At 46.3% G+C, this 22,221-nt stretch overlaps 1 protein-coding gene across 1 annotated transcript in view; it reads right to left on the bottom strand.

The window, feature by feature from the left end:
• LOC121284497 (serine-rich and transmembrane domain-containing protein 1) overlaps nt 1–21,919 on the bottom strand; it is a 44,256-nt gene extending 22,337 nt beyond the window's left edge. The window contains exon 1 of the mRNA XM_041200031.1: nt 21,870–21,919. The gene's annotated coding sequence lies outside the window, so the exon portion shown is untranslated. The remainder of the gene's footprint in view (nt 1–21,869) is intronic.
• Nucleotides 21,920–22,221: the final 302 nt, after the last annotated feature.

Here is a 22,221-nt window from a genome sequence, read left to right as displayed (position 1 = left end):
GGTCATTGCCTTGGCACTTGTGTGGCATGAATGTTACTTGCCACTTGTCAGCCCGAGCCTGGATATTATCCAGGTTTTGCTACATTTAGTGAACTGTTTCAATATCTGAGGAGTCACAAATAGTGCTGAGCATTCATCAGCAAACATCCTCATTTCTGACCTTATGATGGAAGGAAGGTCATTGACGAAGCAGCTGAAGATGGTTGGGCTGAGGACACTATCCTGAGGAACTCCTGTAGTGATGTCCTGGAACTGAGATGATTGACCTCCAACAACCACAAGCATCTTCTGTTGTGCTAGGGATGATTCTAACCAACGGAGAATTTTCACTGATTCCCATTGACTCCAGTTTTGTTAGGGCGCTTTGATGCCACACTAGATCAAATGCTGCCTTGATGTGAAGGGCAGTCACTCTCACGTCACCTTGGGAGTTCAGCTCTTTTGTCCATGTTTTAACCAAGGCTGTAATGAGGTCAGGAGCTCAGTGGCCCAAACTGAGCAACAGTGAGCAGGTTATTGCTAAGCAAGTGCCGCTTGATAGCTCTGTTAATGACCCCCTTCCATTACTTCACTGTGATGGAGCATAGACTAATGGGACAGTAATTGGGTTGAATTTGTCCTGAATTTTGTGTGTAGGACATACCTGGGTAATTTTCCACATTGCCAGGTAGATGCCAATGTTGAGCTGTACTGGGACAGCTTGGCTAGGGGCACGTGAGTTCTGGAGCACAAGTCTGCAGTACTATTGCCAGAACTTTGTCAGGGCCCATAGCCTTTGCAGTATCCAGTGCCTTCAGCTATTTCTTGATATCACGTGGAGTGAACTGAATTGGCTGAAGACAAGCTGGGGATCCCCGGATAGGCCGAGATGGATCATCCACTTGGCACGTCTGGCTGAAGATTGATGGCAATGTGATTAGACTAATAATCCAGATGCTTAGGCTATTGCTGTGGGGACATGGTATCAAATCCTGCCATAGCAGCTGGTGGAATTTAAATACAATTAACAAAATCTGGAGTTTAAAGTTAGTCTCAATAATGGTGACCATGAAACTATCATTTTGATCCAACAGAGGGCGCTGGTGAGAAGTGGCTGAAGCATTCTGGGAGAAGTCATCGCAGCCACCACGACTCAGGAGGGAATCGAGGAGAAGGACTCTTGCACTCAATAGGAGGAAGAGCATCCAACAGAAGATGCTGGTGAGAAGTGAGTGAAGCATTCTGGGAGAAGTCACCGCAGATGCTGTAACTCAGGAGGGAATTGAGGAGGACCCACTGTCAAAGAACGGAATAGCCCCAAACATTACATTGCTGTAGTGTTTCCATCCCTCCCTCCTCCTCCTCAAACCTAAAAAAAAAGAGAGAGAGGAAGAGACAGTGCCTTCAAGAGTGCACCAGACCTGTGAGGGACACTCTTCTGAAAGTGGATTTTAAAGAAAAAGTAGCTGATTGGTGAGTAAATCCTGCGAGCAGACTCTGAGGAAGGAGCACCAAAGCAGTGAGTATAAATCTAGCTTACCTCGGGGATTCACAGCCTTGTCGCCAGGGAGAAGTCTCGGAGGGAGGAGCACCGGAGCAGTGAGTATACATCTAGCTTACCTTGGGGATTCGCGACCTTGTCTCCAGGGAGAAGACTCGGAGGGAGGAGCACCGGAGCGATGACCTTGGGGCACAGAGTAACTGAAGCCAAAACTGAAAAAGTGACATCACAGGAAAGCTGTGACCTGATTGGTTGGTAGGAAATCTGCACCAAATTTGAAAACAAAACACTGCAAAGCTAATTAATAAATTAATTATCTAAGACGAGATGGCTGGGCAGGTGATGTGCTGCAGCTGTATGATGTGGGAGCTGGCTGATCCCATTGCAAGCCATAGTGACCACATCTGCAGCAAGTGTTGGTTGCTGGAGGAACTCCGGCTCAGAATTGATGAGCTGGAGTCCAAGCTCCGGACGCTGCGGCACATCCGGGAGAAGGAAAGTTACCTGGACGCTTTGTTTCAGGAGGCAGTCACACCCGGTAGATTAAGTGCCTCAAGTTCGGTCAGTGGTCAGGGTCAGCAGGGTGTGACTGCAAGTAAGGCAGGTAGAGGGATCTTGACCTTGTCCAACAGGTACGAGGTACTTGCTCCCTGTGTGGATAAGGAACAGGGCTGTAGGGAGAATGAGCCAGCTGACCACGGCACCGTGGCACAGGAAGCCATTCAAGAGGGGGGACCAAAAAGATAAGTGGTAGTTGTAGGGGATTCTATAATTAGGGGAATTGAAAGCATCCTTTGTAAGCAGGATTGAGAGTCCCGCATGGTATGTTGCCTGCCTGGTGCCAGGGTGAGGGACAACTCTGACTGGCTTGAAAGGATATTGGAGAGGGAGGGGGAGGATCCAGTTGTTGTGGTCCACGTCGGGACAAATAACATAGGTAAGTCTAGGAAAGAGGACCGGTTTGGGGATTATTAGGAACTAGGAACTAAATTAAAGAACAAGTCCTTAAAATCTCCGGATTATTACCCGAGCCACGTGCAAATTGGCATAGGGACGCAAGAATAAGGGATAAACATGTGGCTAAAGGAGTGGTGCGGGAAAGAGGGGTTCCATTTCATGGGGCACTGGCATCAGTATTGGAATAGGAGGGATCTGTACCATTGGGACGGTCTCCACCTGAACCGATCTAGGACCAATGTTCTGGCGAAAAGGGTAAATAGAGTGGTCAACAGGACTTTAAACTAGAAAGTGGGAGGGGAAGGAGGGGTAAAACTCCAAGATGTATGACTAATGGAAAACAAAGCAGCAGGTTAGCATATGAGGGGGTGGATTCAACTTCATGGAAAATTATTAAAAAACTGAAAAGAAAGGAGAGCCCAGGAGAGGCTATTAAAGTCCCCAGAACACAAAATAGGACAGAGTGTTTGGAAATGGCTAGGAATCTAACTTCAAGCACATCAGATAAAGGGACGACAATGAGAAAGGGGACAGGAAATACAAGACTGAAGGTGTTCTATCTGCGTGCAAGCAGTATACGAAATAAGGTAAATGAGCTTGAGGCGCAGATTAAAATTGGCAGGTATGATGTGGTGGGCATCACTGAGACATGGCTGAAAGTGAATCAGGACTGGGAGCTAAATATCCAAGGATATACATCCTATCGAAAAGATAGGCAGGTTGGTAGAGGGGGTGGGGTTGCTTTGTTAGTAAGAAATGAAATTAAATCGATAGCAAGAAATGACGTAGGGTCAGATGATGTAGAATCTATGTGGGTAGAGTTGAGGAACCACAAAGGTAAAAAAACCATAATGGGAGTTACGTACAGGCCTCCGAACAGTAGTCAGGATGTGGGGCACAAGATACACCAGGAGATAGAAAAGTTGTGTAAGAAAGGCAAGGTTACAGTGATCATGGGGGATTCAATATGCAGGTAGACTGGGAAAATCAGGTTGGTAGTGGATCCCAAGAAAAGGAATTTGTGGAATGTCTACGAGATGGCTTTTTGGAGCAGCTTGTGGTGGAGCCCTCTAGGGAACAGGCAATTCTAGGTTTAGTGATGTGTAATGAGGCATATTTGATAAGGAAGCGAAAGGTGAAGGAACCCTTAGGAGGAAGTGACCATAATATGATAGAATTCACCCTGCAATTTGAAAGGAAAAAGCTGGAATCAGATGTAATGGTATTACAGTTGAATAAAGGCAACTACAGAGGCATGAGGGAGGAGCTGGCCAGAATTGACTGGGAGATGAGCCTAGCAGGAAAGACAGTGGAACAACAATGGCAGGAGTTTCTGGAAGTAATTTGGGAGACACAGCAAAAATTCATCCCTAGGAAGAAGAAGCATACTAAAGGGAGGACGAGGCAAACATGGCTGAACATGGAAGTCAGGGACAGCATAAAAGCTAAAGAGAAAGCATACAATGCGGTGAAGAGCAGTAGGAAACCAAGGGATTGGGAAGCCTACAAAGACCAACAGAGGACAACTAAAAAAGAAATAAGGAGGGAGAAGATTAAATATGAGGGTAAACTAGCCAGTAATATAAAAGAAGATTGCAAGAGTTTTTTTTAGATATATAAAGGATAAGAGAGAGGCAAAAGTGGACATTGGGCTGCTGGAAAATGACGCTGGAGAAGTAGTGGGAAACAAAGAAATGGCGGAGGAACTGAATAGGTACTTTGCGTCAGTCTTCACGGTGGAAGACATGAGTAACATCTCCAAAGTTCAAGAGAATCGGGGGACATAGATGAGTATGATGGCCGTTACCAAGGAGAAGGTGCTAGGAAAACTGAAAGGTCTGAAGGTGGATAAATCACCTGCACCAGATCGATTACACTCCAGAGTTCCGAATGAGATAGCTGAAGAGATAGTGGAGGTGTTAGTGGTAATCTTTCAGGAATCACTGTAGTCAGGGAGGGTCCTAGAGGACTGGAAAATCGCTAATGTAACCCCCTGTTTAAGAAGGGAGTGAGGCAAAAGACGGTAAATTACAGGCCAATTAGCCTGACCTCGGTCGTTGGTAAGATTTTAGAGTCCATTATTAAGGATGAGATTTCAGAATACTTGGAAGTGCATGATAAAATAGGGCAAAGTCAGCATGGTTTCATCAAGTGGAGGTCATGCCTGATAAATCTGTTAGAATTCTTTGAGGAGGTAACGAGTAGGTTACACAAAGGAGAGCCAATGGATATTATCTACTTGGACTTCCAGAAGGCCTTTGACAAGGTGCTACACAGGAGGCTGCTCAGTAAGATAAGAGCCCATGGTGTTAGAGGCAAGGTATTGGCATGGATAGAAGATTGGCTGTCTGGCAAGAGGCAGAGAGTGGGGATAAGGGGGTCCTTCTCAGGATGGCGGCCAATGACTAGTGGAGTTCCGCAGGGGTCAGCGTTGGGACCACAACTTTTCACTTTATACATTAATGATCTAGATGAAGGAACTGAGGGCATCCTGGCTAAGTTTGCAGATGATACAAAGATAGGTGGAGGGACAGGTAGTATTGAGGAGGCGGGGAGGCTGCAGAAGGATTTGGACAGGTTAGGAGAATGGGCAAAGAAGTGGCAGATGGAATACAACGTGGGCAAGTGTGAGGTCATGCACTTTGGTAGGAAGAATAGAGGCATAGACTATTTTCTAAATGGGGAGAGAATTCAGAAATCTGGAGTGCAAAGGGACTTGGGAGTCCTAGTGCAGGATTCTCTTATGGTTAACTTGTAGATTGAGTCGGTAGTTAGGAAGGCAAATGCAATGTTGGCATTTATTTCAAGAGGACTAGAATATAAAAGCAGGGATGTGCTGCTGAGGCTTTATAAGGCTCTGGTCAGATCACATTTAGAATATTGTGAACAATTTTGGGCCCTGTATCTCAGGAAGGATGTTCTGGCCTTGGCGAGGGTCCAGAGGAGGTTCACAAGAACGATCCCAGGAATGAAAGGCTTAACATATGAGGAACGTTCGAGGACTCTGGGTCTATACTCGATGGAGTTTAGAAGGATGAGGGGGGATCTGATTGAAACTTACAGAATACTGAAAGGCCTGGATAGATTGGACGTGGGGACGATGTTTCCATTAGTAGGAGAGACTAGGACCTGAGGGCACAGCCTCAGAGCAAAGGGAAGACCTTTTAGAACAGAGATGAGGAGAAACTTCTTTAGCCAGAGAGTGGTGAATCAAAGGAATTCATTGCCACAGAAGGGTGTGGAGGCCAGGTCATTGAGCGTATTTAAGACCGAGATAGATAGGTTCTTGATTGGTAAGGGGATCAAAGGTTATGGGGAGAAGGCGGGAGAATGGGGTTGAGAAACTTATCAGCCACGATTGAATGGCAGAGCAGACTCGATGGGCCGAATGGCCTAATTTCTGCTCCTGTGTCTTATGGTCTTATGGTCTTACCTTTTGCACTGATAGAACATAAGAACATAAGAAATAGGAGCAGGCATAGGCCATTGGCCTCTCAAGCCTGCCTCACCATTCAATTAGATCATGGCTGATCTGCCCCAGGCCTCAACTCCTCTTTTGTGCCAGCTCCTTATAGCCTGCAACTCTCTGATGTTTCAAAAATCAATCCACCTCCTTTCAGTGATCTAGCCTCCACAACTCTTGGGGTAGAGAATTCCAGACATTCACTTCCCTCTGACAGAAGAATTTCCCTCAGATTTAAGTTTTAAATGAGTGTCCCCTTATTCTGTAACTATGTCCCTTAGTTTGAGACTCCCCCACTAGTGGAAACATCTTATCAGCATCTATTCTGTCAAGCCCCCTCAGAATCTTGTACATTTCAATAAGATCACCCCTCATTCTCCTAAAGTCTAATGAATAAAGGCCTAACCTGTTTAGCTGTTCTTGATAAGTCAACCCCTTCATCCCAGGAATCAGCTTGGTGAATCTCTTTTGAACCGCTTCCAATGCCAGTATTCCTTTCTTAAATACAGGCATCAAAACTGTACACAGTACTCAGGTATGGCCTCACCAACACCCTGTACAGCGGCAACAAGACTTCCCTATTTTTAAACTCCAACCCCTGAGCAATACAGGCCAAAATTCCATTTGACTTCTGAATTACTTGCTAAGTCTGCATGCTAACTTTTTGTGTTTCATCCACAAGAACACCCAGATGCCTCTGTGCTGCACTTTTTTGGAGACTCTCTCCATTTAAATAATAGTCTGCCTTTTGATTCTTCCTACCAAATCGCACAACCTCACACTTTCCTACATTAAACTCCATCTGCCAAGTTTTTGCCCACTCAATTAACCTATTCATATCTCCTTGCAGATATGCCGTCTTAACTATTTTTGTATCATCAGCAAATTTCGAACATTATACTCTGCCCCCTCCTCCAAGCAATTAATATAGATAGTAAATAATTGAGGCCATAGGACTGATCCTTGTGGCACTCCACTAGTTACGTTTTTCCAATCTGAAAAAAAATCCGTTAATCCACACTCTCTGTCTTCTGTGTGTTAACCATTCCTCAATCCATTACCCCCAATACCGTGCGCTCCTGTCTTGTGCAATAACCTTTTATGTGGCACCTTACAAAATGCCTTCTGGAAATCCAAATGCACTATGACTACTGTTCCCCTTTATCAACTCTGTTTGTTATATCCTCAAAGAACTCTAGCAAATTTGTCAAACATGATTTCCCTTTCACAAAACCATGTTGACTCTGACTGTGTTAAGCTTTTCTAAATGTCCTGCTATTTCTTCCTTAATAATGGACTGTAGCATTTTCCCAATGATAGATGTTAAGCTGGTTTTTCCTACTTTTTGCCTCCCTACCTTCTTGAAGAGGGGCGTCACATGAACAGTTTTCCAAGCCGCTGGGGCCTTCCCCGGAACCCAGTGAGTCTGGAATATTTCGGCCAATGCCTCCACTATCTCTGCAGCCACTTCCTTTAAAACTCTTGGGTACAGGCCATCAGCTCCTGGCAACTTGTCTGCCTTTGGTCCCATTAGTTTCTCAAATACTTTGTCCCTCGTGATTCAGACTGTTACAGGATCTTTCCTTCCATTAGCTCCTTGCTTATCTTATATCTCTGGGATGTTTACAGTGTCCTCCACCATGAAAACCAATGCAAAATATTGGTTTAAATTATCTGCCATTTCCCTCTTACCCATTATCAATTCTCCAGTCGCAATCTTCAAGGGTCCCACGCTCACTTTAGCCACTCTCTTTCTTTTTGTATAGCCATAGAAGCTCTTGCTGTTTGTTTTTATATTTCTTGCCAATTTCCTTTCATAATCAATTTTCTCCCTCTTTATTAGCTTTTTAGTCATCTACTGTTGGTTCCTAAACAATTCCCAATCCTCTGGCTTATCAATAGTTTTCGCCACTTTGTTTGCCTTAGTTTTGATTGGATAGTCTCCTTGAGCACCTTTGTTAACCACGGGTGTTTCATCCTTCTCATTGAATCCTTCTTTTAGACCGGAATAAATTTTGCTGAGTTTTATGAAATATCTGCTTAAATGTCAGCCACTGCTCATCCACTGACCTTCCGTTTAGTCTATTTTCCCAGCCCATTTTAGACAACTCTTTCTTCATACCTCTGCAATTGCACTTATTTAAGTTGAGGACACTGGTTTGAGACTCGAGTTGCTCGCCCTCGATTTCAAATTGAATTTGAAATTCTACCATGTTGTGATCGCTACCCCCAGAGGGTCCTTAATTACAATATATCTTATTAATCCCACCTCATTACACATTACTAGATCTATAATAGCCTGTTCCCAGGTAGGTTCTGCAATGTATTGCTCTAAGAAACAATCCCTGATGCACCCTACAATTTTGTTTTCCATGTTACCCCTGCCAATCTGATTTGTCCAGTCAATGTGCAGATTAAAATTACCCATGACAATTGTAGTGCCCTTCTTACATTCCTCCATTATTTCCCAATTTATACTTTGTCCTACAGTGAGGCAACTCTTCAGGGGCCTATGGACGACTCCCACCTGTGACTTCTTCCTCTTGCTATTCCTTGTTTCCACTCAAGCTGATTCCCCATCATGATCTATTGCACCTATATCACTACTCTCCACTGCAATGATACCTTCTTTGGTTAACAAAACTCCCCCACCTCCTTTTCCTTTTTGCCTATTCTTCTGGAACATTGAATACCCTTGAATATTGAGTTCCCAGTCTTGGTCACGCTGCAACCATGTCTCTGTAACAGCTCTCAAGTCATATTCATTTATTTCTATTTGTGCCATCAACTCATCTATCTTGGCACAAATGCTGCATGCATTCAGATAAAGAGCTTTAACCTTTGACTTTTTACCATTATTGCTCATTCTGGTTCTTATTTCTTATTTTGCACTCTTCTGCTTATATTTTCTGCCCCTTCCTCTGATTATCATTCGCCTCTTCACTAACCTGCACCTCTGCTCCCTCAATTCTTTTTGATGTTTTAAACTTCTCTTCAATTGAACCCTCCCCCTCATGAATTAGTTTAAATCCTATCTACAACCCTAGTTATATGATTCGCCCGGACACTGGTCCCAGCATGGTTCAAATGAAGCCCGTCCCAGCTGAACAGCTTTCTCCTTCCCCGGTACTGGCGCCAGTGCTCCATGAGTCAGAACACATTTCTTCCACACCAATTTTTGAGCCACACATTTACCTCTGTAATCTTATTTACCCTACACCAATTTGCAAGTGGCTCAGATAGTAATCCAGAGATTGTTACCTTTGTGGTTCTGCTTTTTAATTTAGCTCTGAGCTGCTCATAGTCCCTCAGCAGAACCTCTTTCCTAGCCCTACCTATGTCATTGTATCTACGTGGATCACAACATCTGTATTCTTCCCCTCCCATTCCAAGTTCTTCTCCAGCCCAGGAGAGATGTTCTTAACCTTGGTACCAGGTAGGCAATACAGCCTTCTGGGCTCTCGGTCTTTGCTGCAGAGAACAGTATATATTCCCCAACTATGCTGTCCCCTATTACTACTACATTTCTCTTTTCTCCCCCCACTTGAATAGTGCTCTGTACTGTGGTGCTGCGGTCAGTTCGTTCATCCTCCCTGCAATCTGTGCCCTTGACCACACCGGGAGCAAAAACTTTGTACCTATTGGGCAAGGGTATAGCTGAGGCTCCTCCAAAGCTAAATTTTGCATCCCCATACCTGCCTCACTCGCAGTCAAAGCCTCCCGTCCCTGACCACGGTCCAAATTTGATGTAATTAATCCACAGGGTGTGGCTGTCTCCTGAAACACAGTGTCCAAGTAACCCTCTCCCTCCCTAATGTGTCGCAGCGTCTGCAGCTTGAACTCCAGCTCATCAACTCTGGGCCGAAGCTCCTCGAGCAGCCACGCTTGCTGCAGATGTGGTCACTGTGGATCGTACCAGTGTCCACCAGACCCCACGTACTACAGCTGCAACACATCACCTGCCCAGCCATCTCTATTCTATTTAATTAATTAATTTGGATGTTAAATATTTCAAAAAGTGAATTCCTTAACTGTACTCTTCAACTGTAATATGTCTCCTGATTTAAACCACTTGGCCAATCAAAACAGACACAGAAGAGATACCCACCAATCACCTACCTGTTTTCCTTTGACGTCACACTTCGGCTCTGACAAATAGAAACAGGTCCTCCTCTTGCACTCTCCTTGAGGTGCTGCTGATTGCCTGTCCCAGGGTCCTCCTCTTGCACTCTCCTCTAAATGCTGTTAACTGTCTGTCCCAGGGTCTTCCTCTCACACTCTCTTCTAGGTGCTCTGACTGCCTGGCTCAGGGTCCTCCTCTCATACTCTCCTCTAGGTCCCAGCGTCCTCCTCTTGCACTCTCCTCTGATGTGCTGGGCTCCCCCATCATTGAGGATGGGGATATTTGTGGAGCCTCTTCTCCAGTGAGTTATTTAATTGTCCACCACCATTCTGGATGTGGCAGGACTGCAGAGCTTAGATCGGATCCATTGGTTGTGAAATCGCTTAGCTTTATCTATCACTTACTGCTTATGCTGTTTGGCATGCAAGTAGTTCTGTGTTATCGCTTCACCAGGTTGACACCTCATTTTTAGGTATGCCTGGTGCTGCTCCTGGCATGCCCTCCTGCATTCTTCATTGAACCAGGGTTGATCCCCTGGCTTGGTGGTAATGATACAGTGAGGGATATGCCAGGCCATGAGGTTACAGATTGCAGTTGATAGCCCAAGTGCTGCTGATGGCCCTCATGGTTGCCCAATCTTGATTTGTTAGATTTGTTCAAAATCTATCCCATTTAGCACGGTGGTAGTGCCACACAACACAATGGAGGGCATCTTCAATGTGAAGACAGGGCTTCGTCTCCGCAAGGACTGTGCAGTGGTCACTCCTACTGATACTATCATGGATGGATGCATCTGTGGCAGGCAGGTTGTTGAGGATGAAGTCAAGTAGGTTGTTCCCTTTTGCTGGTTCCCTCACCACCTGCCACAGACACAGTCTACAGTTTGAGTCCTTTAGGGCTCAGCCAGCTCAGGCAGTAGTGGTGCTGTCGAGCCTTGATGCCACACTCGGTCAAATGCTGCCTTGATGTCAAGGGCAGCCATTCTCACCCATCCTCTGGAGTTCAGCTCTTATGTCCATGTTTGAATCAAGGCTGAGTGGCTTGCTAGGCCATATCTGAGGGCAATTAAGATCACATGTAGGCCAGACCAGGTAAGGATGGCAGATTTCCTTCCTAAAGGGCATTTGTGAACCAGATGGGTTTTTTAAAAATTCAACAATGGTTTCATGATCTTCATTAGACTTTTAATTCCAGATTTTTATTGCAGTCAGATTTCACCAACTTCCATGGTAGGATTTGAACCAGGGTCCCCAGGGCATTACTCTGGGTCTCTGGATTACTAGTCTAGTCACTGACTTTAAAGGAATTGATGTAGAAGGTAAAAGTAACATAGGCCAGGATTTCCCAGTTGCTGAGCGGGGGGTGGGGCCCACTCACTGAGGTGTAAAATGCCAATCGGGGGCACACCTCCACACGCTGCTCCTAAACATCCCCCTAACGGGGGGAAAATTCTGCCCAGAGCCAAAATTGTTCAAACAAGAAACAAAAGGGATTACAGCAGGAAACTTTGTGAGTACTAATAGTAGAAAATAAGATGGTTACTTTCAATGTGAAAGTATTTCTGCAAGAGGAGGACTTAACATGGCAAAAATTAAATATAGAACAACTAAAAGCCATTGCGAAGCAGGTAGCACTTAATGTATGCAATAAAGCTTGGAGATCAAATGTAATAAAGATGCTGTCCAAGATCTTGGCTTCTCTCCAGATTCGTAACAGGTAGAAGAAACAGAACCTGAAACAGACCAGATTACCCTAGCCAAAATTTACCCGGAGGATTGGAGGTTAGAGTTAGAACTTCAAGCAAAAGAGAGAATTCCAGGAAAAAGTGAAAGAAAAGGAATTCCAAGATAGACAGGAGAAGCATACTTTCCAGCTAGAGAAGCTTGAGAGAGAGAGAGCTGCAGGCTCAGAAAGATTGGGAGGTGGTACAGATTGCAGTAGGTGGGGACTTTTCCTAATAGTAATTTAAATGCCCTTAGCCCAGTAACAATGTTTGATTTCCCGAAGTGTTCTCCATTTGTCCCCAAGTTTGAAGAGGTGGAAACTTTCATTACAGCAGTTAAGGAACTGGCAGCTGAATTACATTGGTGAGCAGAGTCTTGGACACTCCTGATGTAAGGTCAGCTGATAGGAAAATCCTGGGAGGTTTATTCAGTACTGCTTGCTGAAGTTTCTGCCAGTTATGATCAGACAAAGAGTGTCAGTCTCAGTGACTATGAACTTGTACTGGAGGCATACTGCCAACAATTCCACAACTCCCATAAAATACTCATACAGATCTTCCTGGAATTTGAGACGAGTATACAGTTGGCATTTGATTGGTGGGTCTGAGCCCTAAAAATATACTGTACATAGGAAGGGTTAAGAGAAATAGTACAGCTGGAGGAGTTTAAAAACTGTCTCACTCACAGCCTCAAAAAATATAGAGGAATAAAGGGTTTCCAAAGTCAGAGATGCAGCTTTCGTGGCTGATGACTAAGATTTAACCCATTAGCCTTTCAATCAAAACAAATTTAGACCTAGTAACTCTTACCAGCAAGGGAGAGATAAAAAGGAGGTAGGTGGAACAGAAATTAGACTGCAGTGGAAAGGAGAGTAGAGATGGGTGCAACTTCAGTAACAATCAAGAAGCTTGACACCAACCAGGACAAAGCAGCCCGCTTGCCACCCCATCCGGCACCTTCAACATTCACTCCCTCTATCACTGTCACACAGTGCCAGCAGTGTGTACCATCTACAAGATTTTCTGCAGCAACTCACCAAGACTCCTTTGACAGCACCTTCCAAACTTGCGACCTTTACTACCTAGAAGGAAAAGGGCAGCAGGTGCATGGGAACACCACCACCTTCAAGTTCCCCTCCAAGGCACACACCATCCTGACTTGGAACTATGTCGCCATTCTTTTACTGTCGCTGGCTCAAATATTCTCCTCCTAACAGCACTATGGGTGTTCCTACAAAGCATGGGCTGCAATTGTTCTAGAAACAGAGAAACATAGAAACTAGGAGCAGGAGTAGGCCATTCAGTCCTTCGAGCCTGCTCCACCATTCATTATGATCATGGCTGATCAATCAACCTGCTCCCGCTTTCTCCCATACCCTTTGATCCCTTTTGCCCCAAGAGCTAAATCTAACTCCTTCTTGAAAACATAAAATGTTTTGGTCTCAGCTACTTCCTGTGGTAACGAATTCCACAGGCTCACCACTGTCTGGGTGAAAAAATTTCTCCTCATCTCGTGGCGGCTCACCATCACCTTCTCAAGGGCAATTAGGGATGGATAATAAAAGCTAGTCTAGCCAGTGACACCCATACCCCATGAACAATAAATAAAAAAAACTAAACAGATCAATCCCCAACTTTACAAATAAAGACCATGGAAAGTAAATCAGCGGGACAATGCCTTGCTTGCTTTCAGTGCAGCAAGCTGAGACACATAAAAGAGAAGAACTGTTGGTTCACCAAGAAACCAATGGGGAGTGGCAGGGGTGGGGGGCTGACTGCAGTCAGAACAGTGTCCAAATCTTTGAAAATACCAGGCGCAGACTTGAATGGGAAGGGAAGAGAAGATACATACCAAGGCTTCTTGCAAAAAAACAAAATGACTCCTTTTGCATCACAAGCTCCAATAAAAGCAATATTTTCAGAGATACTGGGTGCTTTCAAATGCTGCTTGTAGCAAGCGTTACAGATTTGCTGCCCAAAAGGAAAAACACCACCATGCTAGTTAAATGGCTTACTGGCACAAGTTAAAATGTTCCCCTAGTAAAAATTCACCCAGAGTAAGTTGGTCACCAGTGTAATGACAGTCAGAGTTATGCTGAGTTTATCTATGGAGGAGTGGGATCTATTGTTGGGAAGTGACTCGCTGGGGTGCCAGGTTCTGTGCCCAGAGGTCAAATATAGTCCATGGAGACTGGAGGAACAGCAGGAAAACAGAAAAATGCAGTTCAGCTGCAGAGAGCAAAATAAGATCCTAACATTCTAAGGGAGGTGATAGAGCCATTAAGGATTAGGGAAACAGAAGGAATGCCAGAGGACTTTCCTGAGTTCAGCAGAGGGCCTACTGAGGCAAAAAGGGTCAGGATCGAAGCCCTACAAGCTAAAGAGGTCAAAACCAGGCCAGTAGAGTTTAAAGAGGGCAAGGGAAAGCCCATGGAATTTAAAAAGAATGAAGGAGCTGAACCAGAGGATTGGTTAGCAGGCACCATCTTCCTGGATTTAAATAGCGACAGAGAAAGTTCCCAAACCAGCAGACTGACAGTGAGAGAACTCTCACCCAGTCATAGAGCCACAGGGCAGTGTAGCAGAAGCTGGCTAGCAACCTGTGGGCAGTAGTGTTCCAAGGACCAGGACATATTGGGACTATCCCATCCCCAAAGTAACAGGAAAGGGGAAATCAATGCGTGGAATCATCTCAGATTTGCAGTAAGTGCGGTAGCGGATGGGAAAAAGGATAGTTTACCCACCTGTCATAATGATGGCTTTCGCATCATATCGGCCCATTCCCACGCATCCCGCCTCATTAATAATGCAATCCCAGGAAGCATGCTGGGTCACTGGTGGGGTGGCCTCTGATTCGCCCACCCTGCCATCACCTCAGGCCCTCAGTAATCCGATACCATATTTAAAGGGCGCCCCTGCACAAAGCTAGCTCTCTCTAATGCATCGGAAGCTGCTGGAAAGTCATAGCTGCCAAAGGGAGGAAACATGTTGCCCCCAAATTTAGTGATGCCTCCCTCAAGCGCCTAGTGGACACAATGGAGGCCCACTGTGAAGTCCTCTACCTGCGCTCTGGGTGAAGACCAGCAAGCAAGGTGGCAACTCCTGCAAAAGGGGACAGCCACACAGTGCCAAAAGAGGGTGAATCATCTCCTCCGTTCCGTCAAGGTAAGTCACTCTTCTCATCACACACACTCAAGCCCATCACACATGTGCAGGAATCTCACTCACTGCCAGTTCAAGGGACATCATCATTCACTCTGTCACACATACCTTCATCTGCACTACAGATCGTGTCCTCATCACGTCCTGTCACCACCCACACATGCCAGACATCCATATCCTCTGGCCTGGCCGGCGTCCTGCTTACACTCTCTCAATCTGTATTCATGCAGGACAAGCTGACACACAACAAAAGGGAGAAGTCGCAGACGGCCTGATATAAAGGTCCTCACAGATTTTGAAAGTAGAGTCATCCAGCTGGCCAGTGACGATCTGAACCGTTCCTGTGCTAATGGTGAGGTCCGCGGTGCTCAACCAAGTGAGGATCCAGCAGTGCAACATCCATCAGACAACCATGTTGTGAGTCACTTCTCGTGTTCCGTAGTCCCCTGCCGTGCACTAATTATCTCTCCTTGTTTTCACAGGCACATCTGGGAAGCAACAAGACGGTCCACAACCCAGGTCCTCAAGTCAAGCCCGGAGAGCCTGGAAGAAGAATCTGATGACACGCTTATTGAAGACTCACCACAGCGCTCACCCACACCCTCCACCAGTGCAGAGAGACACACCTCAGTAGGACTTAGCTCTAGAGAAGCATCAACGTTACAATCTGGTGAGCACATCACACTGTCTGATCCACAGCAGGGTGGCGGCATGGACTTCCCAGGTTTGCAGCACTCAGAGGACCACTGGAGGCCAGAAATCTGCTGAGTCCAAGTCAGATGAGGAGCTTCTGGACTCGGTGATACCTCAGTTGCTGAAGCTGCGATGGCAAGCTTGGGAACATCAGGAAGGTGTGTCCACTGCCCTCCTCAGATTGCAAGACATGATGGAGGAGTCCGTCCGTCTTCAGTCTGAAGTGATAGCGCTGGCATGCCAATGCACTGAGGTCAACATTGGTAGGATGAAGGCAGCCATGGAGACCTTGGTCCAGGACATTGTTCCTGCACTCCTGCACGGGCTCAACTCCATCGTTGACACCATAGTTGGTCTCCAACAGTTTCAATGTGAGATGGGTGTGAGGCAGCTCGATCTCACTCCAGCTTCCTCTTCTCCTCAAGAGGTCAGCCAGGGGCCCTTGGGTACCTATAGGGAGGAGGGTCAGCAGGTCCACACCCCGGGGCCATCCATCCAGGTGACTCTCTGGGAGTGTCCAGTCCATCCGTATCCCCTCTTCCTGTGGCCCCAGCTGCTCCAGCTCCACAGGCCGAGGCAGGTGGCACTCCCACACAGCAGGATCCAAAAAGCAGGCAGGGCCCTGTAGGTCTTGGTCCTTCAGGGGACGCCTGTCAAAATCATCACAGACAGTACATAGCGATCAGCAGGCTGCCTCCACTTTCACTGTGGATGTCCAGGGAGCACCAAGATGTAGCAGCAGGTTTAGGAAGGTTAAGAAGATGTAGTCGTGCAGTGCGGGTATGGATGTTAATCACTTGTACATAATGTTCACTAATGTAAATAAACTCCCAACACTGCCACCCTGTCTATGGCTCCTTGTTGTGATGAGCAGTGTTTGTGTCAGTCTTAAGTGAAAGCTTGGTTCCTGCACAAGATAAAGGCAGGTATCTCAGTCCAGGGCCTCTTCCCTGCGCTTTGTGCAACCATCCCAGCACAATGATGGTGCATCTTCACAGTCACTGGACACATCAGTCATGCCTGCACCTTGATGGGGCTTATTATTGCTGTCAGAATGTCCTGGGCCGGCGGCACAGAGTTCTATCATTTTCTCTGTGTGCTCTCAGCACTGTTGAGGTATGGCTAAACTCCCATCTCATCAGCATCTGTCTCCAGTGACAGTGTGGCCCTGAAGGGTTCAGCTCACGAAGGATGCCATAGGTTCAGCAGAAGTTAAATTTTCCCTGCTGCATCTCCATGATATGACCCTGTTCACAGAGCATAAGTGAGCTGCCATCAGCCAGAAAGGAGTTAAACATTCATTTAAGCTATGGCAGGCCTATGGAGTGTCCCCATTGCATTTTGTCATCATCCTCCTGGAACGTAGGGACTATGTGCATCCACTGCATCTCAATGACAGGAGCCTTATCACAGAGGGTTTGTGGGCTGCCATCAGTCAGACAGGAGTCAAAAGTTCACAGATACAATGTGAGGACGTATGGAGTGTCGCCACTGCATGTCATCATCATCCTCCTGGAATCTAGTAGCTATGTGGGCCTCCTGAGAAAGCCTGTCTTGTCTGGGCAACGCAATGGCCTCATCGACATCATCCTCACCTTCGAGGACTTCATCACCCTCATCCTCATCAACGTCCTCCTCATCGGAGGAGACATGCATCTCCTCCATATCCTCCTCAGGCAGCTCCTAGCCCCGTTGAAGTGCCAGGTTGTGAAGGGCGCAGCAGGTGACAACAATGCATGACACCCTCTGTGGACTGTATCGCAGGGCTCCACCAGACTAGTCCAAGCGCCAGAGCCTCATTTTCAACATCGCAATGGTTTGCTCCGCCAAAGTGCAAGCTGCAGCATGAGCCTCATTGTACCTTCTCCCTGCTGCACTCTGAGGCCGTCGCATGGGTGTCATCAATCACGTAATCTGTGGGTAGCCCTTGTCCCTGAGGAGCCAACCCTGCAGCCTCTGTGGACCCTGGAAGATGTCAGGGATCTGTGACCTACGGAGAATGTAGGAGTCATGGACCCTCCATGGGAATTATGCGCAGACCTGCAGGATGCGTTTGTGATGGTCGCAAATCAGCTAAACATTCAGCGAATGGAAGCCTTTGCGGTTCACATACTGCACTCCTTGTTGCCACAGAGATCTAAGTGCCACGTGAGTGCAGTCGATGGCACCCTGCACCTGTGGAAAACCAGAGATCTGCGCAATTGTCAGTGCTCTTGCTTTCTGGCTTGCCCAGGCATAATGCACAAAGTTGTGTGCCTTTGGGAATATGGTGTCCGTGACCTCCTGGATGCACTTGTGTATGGAAGCTTGCAAGATCCCACAGAGGTCGCCTGTGGAGCCCTGGAAGGAGCCACTGGCATACAAATTGAGCGCCCCTGTCACTTTCACATTCACTGGCAGTGGATGCCCTCCAAGTCCCCATGGCGCCAAATCCTGCAGCAAGTGGCATAAGTGATTGACCAGTTCCTGGACATGCAGTCTTCGGTGCCACTGGTTCTCGGTCATCTGCATGAATGACAAGTGCCATCTGTAGACCCTGGGTCCGGCTAGGCACTGACCCGCGATGGCTCACTGTGGCTCTTCAGCAGTGTGAGCAGGAGCCCCACCCACCCCTTCTTTTTGGGGATGCTGCTCTTCCCTCTGCCCAGCCAGAGACATCTGTCACTCTCTTCCCCTCTGCCTCCACTCCGTGTAAGTCATGAGGCATACAGCTAGGTCACCAGGCTCCATATTCCTGATGTACTCCTCCTTCAGGATGATAGAGAGAGTTGCATGGGTTAGTATTGGTCTCCCAGGGACCTCTCATGGTAATGTGTGCAGCCAAGGCTCTGTCTCAAGACCCTTTAATGCATGCCAGAGACTGCTGGTCACCACTAGGATGGCCAGAGTTTAGTGCACTGCATGCACACCTAAAACCCAAACCACCTCCGCCCCACTCCACCTGACCAATTGGCAGCAGCTTCGCCTACTGGACCGCATGCTGTGCTCTCAGCTCAGACGCTGGCATTCTCCTAACCCACATTGCAAGGCTGTGCCATTAGCTTAAACAATGGGAGAGACTGGTCCAAACCTGAATGAAGACATTGCAAGGAGCTGTGAGCTCCTCCACCAGTCACTGCTCCATGGCCAGCATTTGCAAGGAGATTGTACAACCTGCCCAGTCGCCCAGTTGCTCTACAGGCCTCTAAAATGCTCATTAATTTGCAGTCTGCGCCCGAGGGTGAAAAGTTCAGGAGCATTTGATGGCACTTCCATGTCCCTGTGTTGCTTGAGTGGGCAGATAAGCGAGAGGCCTGACACCAAGAACGTCAAAGTGGCTGCACCTGAACTGTCTCAGGTTTAGAAGAATGCTCCCTTGATACAAGGTTTCCCTCATGCATGGCCGCTTCCCTCACCACCCCCCAACATGTGCTTCTGTCCTACCTTCAGACCCTGCTGCCTTGCTCCTCACCCACCTCGTCCCAGCCACAGTGCTGCCCTTGCCCTGGCAGCGCACTGTCAGCTGCCTTCGCCTGAATGCACGGTGCCTTTTCCTTGACGTTGAATGGGGGACCCTCGCGAGGACTGTGCAACATTGGTGTGCACTCACCTCCGAGTTCCTCTCAAAGTTCAGCTAGCCAGGTGCACGCCTTTTAAATGCTGTTGTGAATCACATTGTTCTGAAGTCATGCCAATGTGGGTGGTAAATTTGACAAGAAGGGATGATTCCGGTGGGCATGCAAGATGATGAGATGCAAGTGCACTGAAATTACGTTCCCGATGTTGGACGGCGGGAAAAGTGGCCCGCCATTGATGGGTGGAGCAGATGATGGCCAACTGATTTCATAACGATGTGAAATTGATTTTTTGGCCTTCGTGCCATATTTTCCCGCTCCTGCCCGCCATGATGCCTGCTACCATAGGGGTGGAAAATTCCAGCCAATACCTTTTAAGGCAAACTGCACTTGTGAAAGCCACAAGGGAAATATAAGTGCAGCTAATATAGAATTCTCCACAAAACCATCACAGGATCAGGTTCAAAACTTCAATCTGCCTGAAACCCTCAGTTTGATTTCCAAGGCCACTGGTGATAAGATGCAGGGGGAGAACTCAAACACCTCACTGGAGTCTAAAAATAATACATCCCACATATTACCCTAAAACTATGAATCCCCAGTGGACCAGAGTCTAAATTATGAGACTTCTAGGCTGTGGAAACAGCCATGAAAGTGTTAAGAGCTTTGCAGACATCACAACAAAGCAGTAAGGATAAGTTGCATATTATAAGCTTCCAAACAAAATCCAGCTGGCTGAAACTTGACCCCTCCCTAGGAGCCAACATGGAGTCTGAACTTTCCTCACCTGCTAACTACATTGAGAATAATATGTCTAGTAGGGTCATCATTCCAAAAACTTTGTTTACCAATATTAATAAATAATCTCCACATAAAATGTAACTGGTATTTGTAAGAGGGAATGCAACTGAGAAACCGTAGCAGTCCCAGATTCAAACTCTCAGAACGGCTTGCTGCTGGGATTGTTTAAATTGGGACAACGACTCTGAGGATAAAAATACACACACCTCACATACAAAATCATATTGATCATAGACAATAAGAAAACACATAAATTTTGCACATGGCATCAGACACAGTTAAATTAAGTCAGTATTGTTTGCAGGGAATACGCTGTGAGCTTGCCTTTTGCTGTAGGCGCATAGCCCCAGTATCAAATGTGTTTGGAAATATTACAACTAATTCAACCACACTCATTTATAATTTACTCAATCACCCATATTTGGCTTGCGTAGTCAACCCTAGAAAAAGTACACAAGTCCAGTCTTCTGGTAATGCACTCAGTCTTAGAAGAATTCTGCAACACCATCTATTTCTTCTTTTGAAATCTATTTGTCTTGGCCTTTATTGCAAGGAGGTTGGAGAAGAAATGTAGGGAAGCCGTGCTACAATTGTACAGAGTATTAGTGCATCTAGAATACAGTACGGCACATAATTTTGGTCTCCTTACTTGAGGATGGATATACTTGAAGTGGAGGCAGTTGACAGAACTTCCACTGGATTGATTCCTGGGATGAAGAGGTTGTCTTATGATGAAAGATTGAACAGGTTGAGCCTACTGGAGTTTAGAAGAATAAGAGATGATCTTATTGAAATGCATAAGATTCAGAGGGGGCATGGCAAAGTGGATGCTGCGAGGATGAGCAGTATTTAATCCAGTTGATGGGGGTGAGAGCCCAGGATCAACAAGGGATCCAGGCCACAGGTCACAGGTGAGTGAGGGTGGGATGAGAGTCGCAGGAGGGGTTTGGTAGCAAGGCAGGGGGGTTGGCTCTCAGCAGCCCTTCACTGATCAGGCTCTGAGTGCTTTTGAATGAAGGACACTCCCCCCCACATCCGACACAGGAGCTCACAGGCAAACACGACATAGTTTGCTTTTCATGTCCCCTGCATGGCAACTCCATACCCGCTGATGGTTGAATACCAGTGGCAGTGGGATGAGGAGATAGCATTAATTGGCCACTTAAGGACTCAGTTAGTGGCAGGGCGGGAAGACCATCCATGACCCTTCCTGTCCCAGACTTAATCAAGTCAGAGGCTCAGGCAGAAAGGCAGAAGGGTCACAACCTAGCAACCCCTGCCCGATTAAATAAACTGTCCTGCCTCCAAACTCGCCTCAGGCAAGTGCATTAAATTCCATCCATTGTTTTCCCATGTGGGGAAATCTAGAGTTAAGGTACAAAGTTTCAGACTAAGGCATCTCCTCTTTAAGACTGACATCAGGAGGAATTTCTTCTCACAGAATCATTAATCTTTGGTATTCGCTACCCAGCAAGCAGTGGAGGCTGGGTCAATGAATATATTCCAGGTTGAGTTAGATAATTTTTTTTTAATCAACAAGGTAGTCAAGGGTTATGGTGGCAGGTAGCAAAGTGGAGTTGAGGCCATGATCAGATCAGCCATGATATTATCGAATTGTGGAGTAGGCTCAAAGGGCCAAATGGCCAACTGTTTTTACTTGTATGGCTTTATGTTCTTATTTTGGCATTATTCTCTTAGCCCATTTCACTGATGAACTGAGACGGTGGTGCTGTAAGTGTATCATTAAACGTCTATTAAAACAAAGCTGGTACAATGTGTAATTTTATTGAGCAGACTATTTCAAATTACATTAGCTCTTCAGACGAAATGGGGATTTCCAGCAGCATTCAAGTAGAATTAATTATAGATACTTTCTTTAGTAGTAGCAGAAAATAAATAAATAAAAGCTTTACCTTTTGAAAATACCAGGAGCAGAATTTTGCTTTTAACGGCCAGCCAGCAGGGATGCGCACAGTAAGAGCTGCCTCAGGGAGCTGAAGAATTTTGAAAATAAAAATAAAGAAATTAAAAATGTTAATAACGTCCCTTCATGTGACATGAGCAGTGACATGTTAGAAATTAGTTTGAAAATTTTCTATCTTTTTTTAATCACTGAAAGAAACCTCATCCCGCCCTTGAATCAGGTTTTGCAAAAAGTCCAAAGGCTGCTTGGCCTTTTCGCCTGCCCACCAACCGTAAGGCTGGATGGGCAGTGAAAAATGTCATTTAATTAGAACTTTAATGGCCTTAATAAGCCTGTTAATT

Source organism: Carcharodon carcharias, chromosome 11 (genome assembly GCF_017639515.1).
Source record: "Carcharodon carcharias isolate sCarCar2 chromosome 11, sCarCar2.pri, whole genome shotgun sequence".
NCBI classification, from domain to species: domain Eukaryota; kingdom Metazoa; phylum Chordata; class Chondrichthyes; order Lamniformes; family Lamnidae; genus Carcharodon; species Carcharodon carcharias.
The sequence above is the reverse complement of the archived record's forward strand: the minus strand, read 5'-3'. Positions and strand labels throughout refer to the sequence as shown.